This window comes from Pseudorca crassidens, chromosome 7 (assembly GCF_039906515.1).
Source record: "Pseudorca crassidens isolate mPseCra1 chromosome 7, mPseCra1.hap1, whole genome shotgun sequence".
NCBI lineage: Eukaryota > Metazoa > Chordata > Mammalia > Artiodactyla > Delphinidae > Pseudorca > Pseudorca crassidens.
This window is the reverse complement of record NC_090302.1, coordinates 73911765-73926006: the sequence shown is the minus strand read 5'-3', so window position 1 is coordinate 73926006 and position 14242 is coordinate 73911765.

Sequence of the window (14242 nt, the reverse complement as noted above, 5' to 3'; positions counted from 1 at the left end):
AACAAGAGAGGAAAACATAAGTAAAAGAAATTGACTGAAGAATTTCTAAGGCAATGACAACTATATCCCAGCTGCCATCTGGCTGGCTAAAATGTTAAGACCATGCTGATTTCAGAGACGTTAAAATGTGAAATAATACAAACATAAACTTCTGTGTACCTGTCACCTTGCTTAAAAAAAGAGCAAGTCCCAACACTGTTGAAGCCCTGTATAGATCTGCCTTATTGCATCTCCTTCTTCTCACTCACGAAATAACCACTACCTGAATTTTGTATTTATTTATCCTTGTATTTTTCTACAGTATTAATAAATACATACTCAAAAATACACTGGTCTTATTCTTGAACAGTTCTGTAAATGTAACTGTATCTCACATATTCTGTGATTTCCTTTTTTAAACTCAACATTGTGTCATATCCATCCATGACTATGTCCATATCTGCTCTTTGTTTTCATTGTTGTATAGTTTCCCACTGTATATATACACCCAAATGTATTCATGTTCCTGTTGGTGGAAATTGGAGTTGTTTATAGTGCTTTGTTATTACAGATCATTTTGTTGTGAACATTTTTTTTTGTCTCCTAGAACATATGTAAGACTTTAATCAGTTTATATATCTAAGGGTGATCGTTAGGTATAAATGATAGATTTGCCTGATTGCCAACAAAAACTGCTGAACAGCTGCCATTCCCCATCTTTCCCCTGAATATCCTCTTAAGGGGCATGAGTCTTTCCCTTGCTTGGTCTATGGATAGGGCTAAGTATCTGTGTTCAGGACCCTTCAGGAAGAAGAATAGGAAGAGGTGATTTTTTTTCCTACCCTGAAATCTATGACTTTTTAAAAGCCATATATTTGGAGAACAAAGCCAGAAAGAAAATAAGGCAAGGTAATAATATTTCTGCTGGGCATGAGTGTGAGGTGAGGGCTGTACTTAAAGAAGGGTGTCTCAGGCTATAGCAGAGATAAAAATCAAAGAATCTACTGTGAAGTTACTAATAGACTCCAGGACATAAAAATTCAAACAGAAGAGAATATTTCATTTTTATGAAATTTAAACTGTGTAAGGAAAAGCTGGAATTAGCTCTCTTGGGATACGTCTTTGAATCTTAGTCTCTATTACAGCTTCCTGCTTTGTTTCCTATTTAACAGGCTTCAAAGGTTACAGACTCCTTGGTCTAAGATGTCTTATTACCAGGGACTTCAGCCTTTCACATCTCTTGTCTTCATGATGGCTTCCATATTGCTCCCCCAACAGTCTGAGACACAGTGTACACCCCTCTACCATGTGTTGGAATCATTGATTTTCTGGTAGGGTTGACTTAAAATTTCCTCAAGAACGATCTTATCCCACCAGATCACTCACTTGAAGAACCTGACTAGTTGTAGATTAGCTTTTCCCCAATTTGTGAGACAATTGGTAGGTCTTCGGCTGGTGCTTTTGTTAGAAGAGCTGTGTCTGTTGGCCCTGGGCTACACTGCCTTTTTTCTTCTTGTCATCTCCAGTAGTTCCATGGCTAGCTAAGGACCAGTTGGAGGATGTTTTTTGGATTGACTTGTCCTCCAGTGTCCTGTAGTGACTTTCAGCCCTCCTGCGGTGAAGAGAATTCCTTCTGTTGTGAATGCTGTCTTTCTTTTCTTTTCTCCCTTCTTTACAGTCTTCAGCATTGGGCCAGGAGTCTTTCTGACTCCCATCCCATTAAATCATGTAGTCTTCACTCTGCAAGTTTGAGACAAGGGGTCCTTCTATAGAACCTTTGACTATTTCTGCAACATGCTTTACAGTGGTCTCTCCTTTTGCAGTCACACTTCTGCTGCCCTTTGGGAAAAGACTGACAGCTTCACCAACATGCTGGAAGTACCTGCCAAGGATATGCTTTCAGTACCCCCCATGAACATGTTAACACCCATCTGCTGTCCCTCCTGGATCCCAGAGGCGGGTATGAGAAGAGGGTGACACAGTGACAGCACACACCAGGGCTATGCTGGGTATGTTTCCTCCTGCACTTTCAGTAGCTGCTCCTGCCATTGCTCCTGAATGTGTCTGTCCTGGGTCTGCAGACTTGGTTGCTGTCGTGCTCACAGTACCTGATTCTAGGATTGTGGATTTCCCTGCTGCTGCTACCTTTACTGCTGCTCCCCACTCTTTCTATAGATGAGCAAATTAAGAGTTTATAATTGGAAGAAACTTTGAGATTATCAAGTGTAATCTCCCATTGGATGCAGGAATCTCTCTGTAGTACCCTTGTCAAATGATCATTTCTGTTTTGTGTAAATAGTTTCAGTGCCAGAGGAAGTATTATTATAGCAAGCACTCATATACACTTATATTCTGCATACTTACACTAATATTTCTACAGGAAGATTCCTAGAAGAAGGGGTTCAAGAGATACGCACACTGTACATTTTGATGGCTACTAGCAAATTATAGGTGTGTGCTCACATACTCTGCTACTGGCTTGTTATCATAATTCATATATTTCCAAGTTATTGCAGAGGCTTACCACTGCCACACGCTTGGGTATGTCTGTTGGATGCACAACTGGGATGGCCTCCATACACCTGTCACCCTCCACTTGTGGTCCCAGAGATAAATGAGTTTTTCCAAAATTCTCTGTCTTTCCCATGCTTCTGAAGTGAGACGCAAATGTGAATAAAATGTTTGACCAATGGCACCCTACAAGCATAGCTGCTGTTTCTTATGATCATGACCAGAGGTGTTTACAAAATTCAAGCAAAGTTGTTTGATCAGCCCTAAGATCTTTGTAGCGTTGTGCTTCTTCTCTTGGTGACCCAGCCACATCCAGCATGCTTTTCACAGCCTATTGTTGTTTAAGCCAGAAGCATGACATTAGATAATAGAAGGAGAGGCTGGTGAATGCGATGCCACAGTAAACATTTGGACATGGTTATGTACGTCAGTTACTTCTTTTTGCTGACCTGAGTAAAAATGTTTACCTGAGTAAACATCTGTGTTTCTTGATTATATCCTCCCTTCCCTTTCATAGTTGTTACTGTGGGTCCACTCTTGAGGTATTGAATTTATCCACTGAACCTTTGCTATGGACAGTGCAGGGCAGTAACATAAATGTTCATGGCTCTCTTTTATCAAGTCACTTCTGCCTCTGGTCTTTGATCATATAAACCACAGCACCCAGTGGGGGAGAGTGACCTTAGCTTCCTACTTTCCACCCCCATGGGGTCTGTGTTTATGTTCTACTGCTTTCTGTTATCTGTTGCCATAATAAATCTTCTTTGTCTTTACTTCTTTAGCCAGCTGCTCAGGGTAGAGCCAACACAGCCTCCACAGGGCACAGGCAGATCCTGCTGTAAACATGGGCAGGCAGGAGTGAGACTTGCATGTATCTAGTTAGTTGTTTTATAAAGACATTAAGAAAGGAGAAATAAAGTAGCCTTTTAAATTATTCATATGTTTACTTTTTTGCTGTTCTTTGTTTTGTGTGGTTGTAAGTTTTCAGCTGGTATCATTTGCCTTTGGGCTGAAGCATTTCTTTGACATCTCCTATGATTCAGGTCTGCTGGTGACAGATTCTCCCAGCTGTTTATCTGAAAATAAACAGATCCTGTTTCCTAGAAATATTTTGGTTTTGCCTTTATCCTTGAAGGACACTTTTGTAGGATACAGAATTCCAGCTGATACAGTAGTCTGCTGTAATATCTTTATTCTGTCTTTTAATTTACATTATTTCTGATAAGAAGTCAGTGATAATATTTATGTTTGTTCTCCTAAATGTAAAGTGTCTCCTTTTGTTTTGCTACTTTTAAGATTTTTTTTCCTTGGCTTTGGCTTTGATTTTCAGCAATTTGACTAGAATAATCCTAGATGTGGTTTTATTTGTGTTTATCCTGCTTCACATTTGTTAACTTTCTTGGATCTCTGGCTTGATGTCTTTTTATTAAATTTGAAACATTTTAAACAATTAATTTTCAACTTTTTTTTTTTAGGCCCAGTCTTTTTTCTACTTCTTGGTGTTCCACCTGCATGTATGTTAGACCACTTGATGTCTTCACAAATGGTCTAACATGGACTTTTTTTTGTTGTTGCTTGTCTGTCTAATTTTTCCCTCCTCTGTGTGTTTTAATTTCCATTAACCTGTCTTCAAGTTCATTGCTGTCCTTCAGTCTGCTGTTAAACCCATTCAGTGAATATAGGATATTGTATTTTTCATATTTAGAATTCCATTTAGTTCTTCTTAATAATTTTTCTGTGTTGAAATCCTCTGTTTACTGCCAATATTTGTAAATTCATTTAGTGTCTTTAATATATTTTTAACAGTACTGTTATAGCCCTTTTATCCTAAGTCCAGCATCTGTGTCATCTCTTGATCTGTTTCTCTTGACTATTTATTTCTCCTGTTTTTAGTCACATTTTCCTGCTTCTTTGTAACATTTTTTATTGTATATTATACATTATGGGTGCTACATTGTTACAAGTTTAGGTTTTCTTTTGTTTTCCTTTAAAGGATATTTAGCCTTGTTCTAAAGAGCAGTTAATTTTTTCATGGTTAGACTCATGCTTTGTGGAGATTTTTAGAATTTGTTGGGGCACATCTAAAGAAGTTTCTCAAGGACTACTGAAGACCTATGCTTATACTGTGGCCTTTCTGGAATCTTAACTAAATGCCTCGGTTTTTCAGCGTTCCTGGCTGGTTCTAATTCTAATACCTCCCAGCCCAATATACGCTTCAAAAGTTTATTTCAGTTCATAGTCTGCAGTAGCTGTTCTCTTCTAAGCCTCACGGAGTCTTGCTTTCAGCATGCATAGCTTAGTACTTGGCCAAAGACTCAAGTAACTCCTATGCAGGTTTCTTTACTTCTTAGCTTTTTCCTCCCTGGGACCCTGACATGTAATTTTAAGCCACCTCAGCACCTCCATATTCTGATCTTGGTTTCCATTTCCTAGTGAGATTGCTGTTCTGTTTGTCCTTTACTTCCCTGTAATTTAGAAAGTGCCCCAAAGCCAATGTGAATGTAGAGCTCACTGTGTATTTCGCGTCTCTCGAGGATAATAGCCCTGTGCTGCTTATGGTCCAATGACTGAAGACTGTTGTTTTACATGTTCTATACAGTTGGTGGTTGCTTACAGTCAGATGGTAAATTAAGTGTCTATTACGTTATCATGCTGTATCTTCAAATGTGATTTTGAGCCCAAACTCTACAAATGTTTAATGTTGTGACCTTAGACTAGTTTCTCAAATTTTCTGCATTTTAGTTTCCTCATCTCTCAGAATAAGGTGGTAGTTCCCAGTTAACTGTAAAGCATGTAACATAGATCTGCCACCATGGTTCATTAATAAATGTTATGTTCATAACATCTTTCTCCACCTCTTTATTACTTTCATCTTGGCTTAAGAACACTGTGCTTAATTGAAATAACTAACCCTGTCAATTTGTTCTGAATCTTTAGGGACAGAGATATAAAGAAAATAAGGGGGCAGCTTGGGGAGAAGCACTCCTAAGAACTGAGTGTTCTGAGTCCTGATGTACTTAAAATCCCATGTTTTACATGTCACTGTAAGCACTAATACTGAGTTAGTATTGCCATTCATAATCTTTTTCTATGTATATAGAGCGTTATTATCTTCTTGTGGCTTTCAGAATAACCAGTAGCATGCACTAGGCTTAAGGAGAAATTTTGCCTAAATATGTATATATGTGCAAGTCTTTAGAGGCGCTCAGGGACTTTTCAGTGGGGCAAGATAGGGATGGTTTTAAAAGCTTTTATCTAGACTCCACAAGCTTTGATAACAATCTTATTTTAAGGTATTTTTTAATTTTAAGAACTGTTCTGAAGAATGAACATATTTAGAAACACAGTGTATTGAGACAACATTAATGTGACGGAGAAATGCTTTACAAATGATTTATGATGTATTTTAAAGTGATGTTCAGTTTTATAACACAGCAACAGCCATTGCAAATACATTTACTTTGAGTTACCCCATTGAGTATAAATAGCTCCCTTGAAAATAGTAAGCAACTATATTGAAATGTGACATCCTTTTTAAACAACAAAAAAGGATATAGTTCTTTTTGATGTTAAACTTGTTCTATCCTGTAAATACATTGTTCTTGGTGTTCACAGATTGCCATATGCTATACACAGTGGGAAAACATAAAGGAAAAATTATCATCCATTTTTTTAGAGTTATCCTAGGATTTGAGAAAAAATCCAATTTATTTTTAACACAATAACAAGAGGAGTTTGCTTTTCTGACAACTCTGATGACTCCAAAAAAGTCTGCATTTTTTATCCATGCATCCATTCTCCCTCCCACCTACTCATCTGTCTAGCCATCCCATTGTTAGTATTAATTAAATAATAAATGTTTATTAAGAACTTGCTATGTGCCAGGCCCTGTGGTAAGCTTGGAAGATGAAATTGTTGGCAACATAGATAAAGTTTCTGCTCACTTACAGTTTCCAGTTCAGCCAGTAATACAGAAAAACAGGGTAACAGTACTCTGTGTAAAGACTAAAAGCAGGAGCACAGAATGTTCTAAGAACACATAGCAATGCAACATCCTAGTCTTTGGAGATTAAGGGTAAATATATTATTTAAACTGAATTATCCAAGGGAAGAGAAATGCTAAGGGTCCTCCAGACTGAGGGAATACAGTGTATGCAAGCCTGGAGGCAGGAAAATATGGCCAGATTAAGAAAGACATTTGGAAGGTTGTCAATGTAGAACATGATGTAAAAAGTGATAAAGGCTACGGCTAGAGAAACAGATATGAACGAGGTTTGGGAAGTCTTTTAAGGAGTGTGGACTTACTTCTGAAAGTAATATGGAGATGCAGAAGCATTTCACATACTGAGGGAATTGGTGTGATCTAATTTTAAGTGGACTATTCTTGATTTTTAGCACCTGCAAGATCCTATATTAAAGCAGAGATTTATCCCCATCCAGTTGCTGAACCCAGATAAACCTAGAAAGATCCACTCTCACTGGGAGAGGGGACAATAATCTGTTTTTTGGCTTTAGGTTGCTGTCCATTCTACCCATCAGAGCCTCCACCCCATTATTGCCATTTTCTTATCTTAATGAGCTGCCCAATCAACATGACAGGGCTTCTACCTTGATTTCTCATTAATCTTCCCATTTCCCTGCCCCAAACCCTCTCACCAGCCTCCTTGAATAGAATGCCTGTTCCTCACGTCCTTCTAACTCTTTTCGGTACTGTATGAGATGATTTTTCTTTGTTTCCTATCACTAGCTAGGGCTTTGAGTAAAACCAGGTACTACTCTCTTAAAAGGTGCACTACATACCAACACTATTCAGATATGGATTTCTCAGATGTTTGGACCTAAGCCTCAGAATACTTTTTTGTTTTCTTCTGTGGATTCATACCAGTCAAAACCATGTTTCTGACCTTTCTTGTCTGGAGCTTGGGTTTTTAAAAACGTAAAGTTATACTGGATATACTTTTCACATGACTCTTCCTTTTCCCATCTGGCTGATTGTGATATTTTCTAAAATGATGACCCTTTTTTTCTCTTCAAATGCATATACTACAGACTCATGGTATATGAACTAACATTAAATCTGACCCTGTTGAATATTGACTTCAGCCAGGTAAAGCCCCAATTTATTACGACTTCTTGGATACTATAATCTGGGCAGCTTAGTGATACACTAAAACTACAAAAGCCTTAGCCCTTGAACAGTATAGCCCGTTTTCTTTGTTTTTTCTATTTTTTTATCTTGTGATACAAGTTGCTTCAAATTTAAACTTACTTGAAATGTTGAACTGTGATCTCAGACACAGTGAAAAGGTCCTCTGAGCAGCAATGATGTGCAACAAAGTCCAAATGGCTTATTTCATGGGAGATTGAAATCATCCTAAAACACTCATCAAGTTCTCATAATTTTGAGTCAGAATGAAGCAGCAGATTAGAAACAATGGAACATACTAGTATGAGAGAGAAAAATGACAGCTATCAACAGAGGAAGAAGTCCAGTTTACTTAATGCAAGCCCAGAAAATGTAACGCATTATCAAAGGTATATAAAGCAAAACACTTATGCAATTTAATAATGCACATTAACAATAATGAGACTGAATCACCAAGAAATAATCATATTTTGAATTATGTATTCTCTTGAAGAAATTGTAGAAATGTTGGCGCATTTAAAAATGATTTCTATCATAAGTAGCTAAAATATAAAGAGATGGTACTTAAAGTATTTGTAATAACTGAATAGAACACGTGTTGGTTTTTGGATTCGTTTCAAATGGCAGCACCACGTCGTGTTCAACTCTCTGTTTCTCATAGAATATTTGAATGTTTTAAATAAGACATAATTCAGTGAAAAAATGATAGGCATAGGCTACATTCAATAGACATGGGTATTCTGATTCTGTTTCTTATCATTCGAATGGTCTCTGGCAAGATATTTAACCTGAGCCTCAGTTTCCTCATTAGTAAAACGAGAGTAATTAGTAATCACTTTGCGTAATGTTCTAAGGATTAAACACTGTAAGTAAAGTGCCAAATGTAATACCTGATAAATGACTGCTGAATAAATAAGTACCATCATAAAAGGTGGTAAAAATTGTAAAAGGCTATAATTATTCTTAAGGTAGTATTACCCATCAAGGGACTCATTGCATGGATATTAAAGGAAGTTTTATATGAATACCACAAGGTCCTAAATTTCAGTTGCTCTCCATGTGAAGTGTTGCTAGACTTCCCGTATTAGAGGCTGTGTAGTACAGCAGGAGTTTGGACATTCTACAGATAAGGATACCAAGGTCTAGGAAGGATAAAGAATCTTGGCTGAGATCACACAGAAGATAGCAAGCTTGTGTCCTCAGCGAAGAATATTTACTCAACCTCCAGCCCACCAAGGTTCATACTGGCATCTTAAATATATCGCTAAGCATTTCTACTTTGTGTTCTTACATTATTTGAAATTAGCACAGAGGTGGCCCTCTCATTTCTGTGTGTGTGGCTTGGAGGGAAGCAGTTGATAAAGGGTATATAAGAAAAATATCTTAACACTGCCTTTAAACACCAAACAGATGATATACTTAGATTACATTTGAAGTTGTATTTTCAAGGAATGGAATGTGAATCAGTGCTAAAATCTCTGCCAGCTACCCTTAGCAATGCTACTTACTGAATTTAGCCATTACTTTTTGTCAAAATAAATCAGAACTTAGTCATCCACATTTCTTTCAGTGAATGTGCAATGCTTTCACCTTGGATTGACATTTCGGAATCATCCTTTTCTTTACCTGTTTTCTCGTTCTCTGCATCCTTTTAGCCATTGTTTGTTGATGTCCCTTTGAAAATATCTTGATGTTTATTTCTCTCTATGTTCTTACCAGTGTGGCTCTAGTCCAGGTGCTACATGTTTGCCAGTTAGGCTTGTGCAAAATATTTTAATTGGTGCCCTGTCCCACATTTCTCTCGTTTTCTATTATTTTATGTATTATTTTCAGACTGCTCATATGAAAATACCTCTTTCCTTTTGTCACTGCCTTGCTTAGAGCCCTTTGCTGGAGCTTCCAGGACTATAAAACAAAACACAGACTGCCTGGACCAACATCCATTCTGACTTCTGATTTCTTTGTTTCATGTTTTTGTTCTTTTCCAATTTCTTACGATAAATACTTAGTTCTTTCACTCTTTTAACTTTCTTCTAACATGAATGAAGGGTGTTTCTAAGACTGCTCCCTGTGATTATATATCTGGACAGTATTATTTTAATGACTGTGTTCAGCATATTGTGCTGCATTATTACATTATTTAAATTCACAGGTATAAAAGATGTTTCTAAGAGTGCTAGTTATTCAGCGCATCAGGGTAGACTTATTTTTTTATTGTGATTTAGAAAAATCACGTAACATGGGATCTAAACGCTAAACGAATTTAAGTGTATACTATATGCTTGTTAACTGTAAGCAAAATGTCGCACAACACATCTCTAGAACTTCTCCATCTTATGACTGAAACTCTATACTCTATACCCTTTGAGCAGTAACTTTCCGTTCCCCTCCTCTCAGCACATGGCGGCAACTACCATTCTACTTTTTAGTCTTATGAATTTCCCTGCTTTGGATACCTCATATAAGTAGAGTCATGCAGTAATTGTCCTTTTGTGGCTGGCTTAGTTTACTTTGCATAATGTCCTCCAGGTCCATCCATATTAACACATATGACAGGATTTCTTCTTTTTACGGCTGAATAATATCCCGTTGTACGCGCATATCCCATTTTCTTTATCCATTCTAAAGTTGATAGACTTTTAGATTGTTTTCACCTCTTGCTATTGTAAGTAATGCTGCAGTGAACATGGGAGTGCAGATATCTCTTCAATATCCTGATTTCAATCCTACAACATTAAGCATATTCTTACCATGCGATCCAGCATTCCTGCATCTTGGTGTTTACCCAAAGGAGTTGAAAACTTATGTCTACACAAAAACCTGAATTTGGATGTTTATAGCAGCTTTGTTCTTAATTTCCAGAACTTGGAAGCAGTCAAGCTGTCCTTCAGTTAGTGAATGGAAAAATTAACTATGGTGTATCCATACAATGCAATATTTTCAACACCAAAAAGAAACAAGCTCTCAAGCCATGTAAAGACACGGGGGACTATTAAATGCATGTTAGAAAGTGAAAGAAGCCAATCTGAAAAGGCTACATTTGCATGATCCCAACTATATGACATTATGGAAAAGGCAAAAGTATGAAGACTGTAAAAAGATCACTGGTTTTCAGGGGCTGGGGAAAGGAGGGATGAATAGGTAGGCACATAGGGTTTTTAGAGTAGTGAAATTACTCTATATGATCCTATAATGGTGGACACATGTCATTAGATTTATCTAAATCCACAGACTTACAGCAGTAAGAGTGATGTATCTGAGATATCAAATGTACTGATGTTATTAAAGTTCCATTTCTTTTTTTTCTACTCGTCTGTCCAGTTATTAGAGAGGTATATTAAAAATATCACACTTTAATTTAAATTTTCACCAAATTCCTTGTAAATCTAATAATTTTTATTTGTGTATTTAGATATATTGCATGGTACATGTGAATTTGTGATTTGACATACCTTCCTTATCACTTATGCCTTTTCTTTCTTATAGTCTTTTTTATTCCATTTAGTATTTTTAACCAAAAGTTCTACCTTTTTTGATAAAAAATATTGTCACTTCTGATTGTTTTTCTCTTAATTTTTTCTTTTTTTGGTTTGCCTTTCCTGTCTCCTTTCTTTTAACCTTTCTATTTCACATTTCTTTTAAATGTGTAATTTAAATAAGTTCTAACTGAATTTTCTTTTATATTTCACCTGTTTACCTGATGATCTCTACCTTTTAATGGGAAAAGTCAGTTCTTTCATCTGTTGTACAGATTGATACAATTTGTTTTACTTGATATTTGTTACTTTTAAAAATTATTGTTTGTTTTTTTTCCCTTTTGCTTTTTTCCTCTTTTTCTGTGATCAAATTACTTCTTATTTTTGCTTTATAGCTCTAAAACTTAAAGTTACTAATATTCAAATTAAGAAACTATCATGTTAAAATGAATATTAATAGCAATCCCAACAGAGAAAAGGAGATAGGAAAAGCAATATGAGGAGGTTATGTACGGAGAGGAAATAGTAGCCCAAGCCACTTAGTTTAAGTAACTGAGAATGTGCTGTATATTATGCATAAGAATTCAGGTTTGCCTGAAATCTAATGACAGTTTTTTCTTTGCTCCATTATGAGCTGCCTCTCAGAATCTCTGTCGAGTCGTTCAGCATCTGGAATGCTCACAGTGCAGAGCCTTTCTTCAAGGGGCCATTCACTGGGTGCGAGGCTGCTGAATTTTACAGCTATTGAACCAAATTCCCCCTCAATTCCTTTCAGCTCAAGAAAGTTTGATTCTACAAAGAGGCTCATCTTCTCTGGAACAATTAAAATTATATATCTGCTACCCTTTTCTGAAATCTTAATGAGAAAAATCAGGAGAAAAGTTAGAGCAATGTGCATTTACTCACTGATTACTCAAGATCTTTCACCTTTTTTACTTTTCTTCCAACCTATACCTTTTCCTCTTATTGTCTGGCAACTCTCCCAGATCCATGGAGCATACCCCACTAGAATCAGAACATAGATTTTTATTATGAGCCTTGGGCAGCAGAATGAAGTGGAGAGCAGGAAATTTCCAAATGAATGAACTCTGCCATGGTAGGAAAACAAAACAAGTATGAAGAAAAGTTTTAAATATAAATTTTAATGCAATAGATACTAGTTTAGCACATTTAGATTTCTTTAATATCTTTATTTGGATATTTAAGTAGTATATTTGTAATAGTAAGAGAGTTAAGGGCTTGCCTTGTGATTCCCAAACCCAGCTATACACCACAGCCTCCTGGGCAGGTTATTTTTAAATGTGAAGTTTTAGGCTGTACTCCGGAGAGTCTGACTTAGTAGATTTCACGTGAGGCCCGTGAATCTGTAGTTTGGAATTTCTTCTTGAATGACTCTGTTCATAGAAAGTTTGAAGCACTAGTGAGGAAAATGCAACACCCAGTTTGCTGTTTCTTTCTCTGAGATTTTAGTGCATAACAACTTTATGCTCAAAAATGTTGACATTTTTGAACAAACTGTGCAGCCAGTATGAATAGGTCAAGTCCAATCAAAACAAACAGTTATGCAGTCCAAGTGTCAAATTTAAAGCAGTTGTGAAAATGTACTGAAAGCTTTCACAATCAGCTGTCCATGTAGTGACAGCCTAAAACCCGAAAAAGTTTCTATCTGTGTTTAATTAATCTTAGCAGATTTAATATGATCCTTTTTTCAGTGAGGTCACGTATTTAGAGTACGTAGGTATGTATTATAACACCAAGAATGTAAAAAGTTAAAAGGTACGTTAAATTAGAACACCAAGTCACCTTTTACTATACATCACAATCTGGCAAGAACAGAAGCATGTAACTACGACTCTGACTCAGACATGTTATTGCCCGTGGAGCGATACACTTATTCCAGTTTTTTACATGCCAAAATGCAGTGACTTAAAGGAGCTGGTGATAATAACTATTGCAAATTTGCATGGCCGCCAAGAACATGGAAATACAGGCTAGGGTGGATTATTGATTACTGTGGAGGCACCAGCCATTCATTCCATTTTGGTTTCATATTTGGAGATATAAAATATATATATATATATTTTGAAAACCCAGTGTAGCATCAGAGATTAATGTTTGCAACTGGATTTGAGTCTGCAATTTTACTTCCAACCTGTATCATCTATGTGCAGATGTAGTTGTAATTAGCAGTCTACTAGCAAATAAATTGAATAATCCAAAATTGAAATGACATGCAATAAAAACCGTCTTTTCACCCCAAATATATCTTTGTTTTGGTTTAAGATGTGAGCTTGCTCTCCTCCCTCACCCCTGACCTGTGTCAAGGGCACTTGGAATATTTAAGAAGGTGAAGAGCGGCTATTAAAGCCACAAGAATAATTATTATCAAGGAAGGAAAACTAATCAGGTTGTTTGGAGGACTTGGACTTAAAAGATTTCATTGTTGTTCAGCATATCCCCACTCCTTTTAACAAGTAAAGTATTGCAACACGTAAATGAGCTGTCTTGAATGATATTTTTAGTGTTTAATACACAGGGCAGCAGCTTTATAGCTCACCTTCCTAATCATTCACATCTCTAAAGTGAGTTCTCTTGGTACTTGACAGGTAAATTGATTTAAAAATACTATGTATAAATATACTATACGTTGCTCTTTAGCTTTTTAATATTGTAGTTGCTCCTTTGGAGAAAGTAAAGTACCTTGGATGATATACTGGTATTTTAATCCACATGAGTTCCGTGGAAAGTATTACATATTAATAAGAGGACCCCATAGTTGTCTGAAAGTACCAATGGTCCACTTCAGCGTCAAGTACCCTCGTGTTGCCTATTCTTGAGTAGCAGATATCTGAGAAGTATTTGATCAACTTGGTGTTCCTGTGTGAATTACAATGATTCTCATGCTGAAGACACTACAGGCAGCAACACAACACGCTAAGCAAATAATTCACCAGGTCGCAGGGACCCTACATTGGCTCAATCTCTAAGATTGTATATCTTTAATCTATACTTTGACGTTTCATTTCTTCAACCAAACAGAGCAGAATTATCATATAAAGAAGGACATTCACTTTGCAAGGTTGTTTACTGGGAAAAACAGGAAATCCCCAGTTCTCCAAGGTAATCAGGA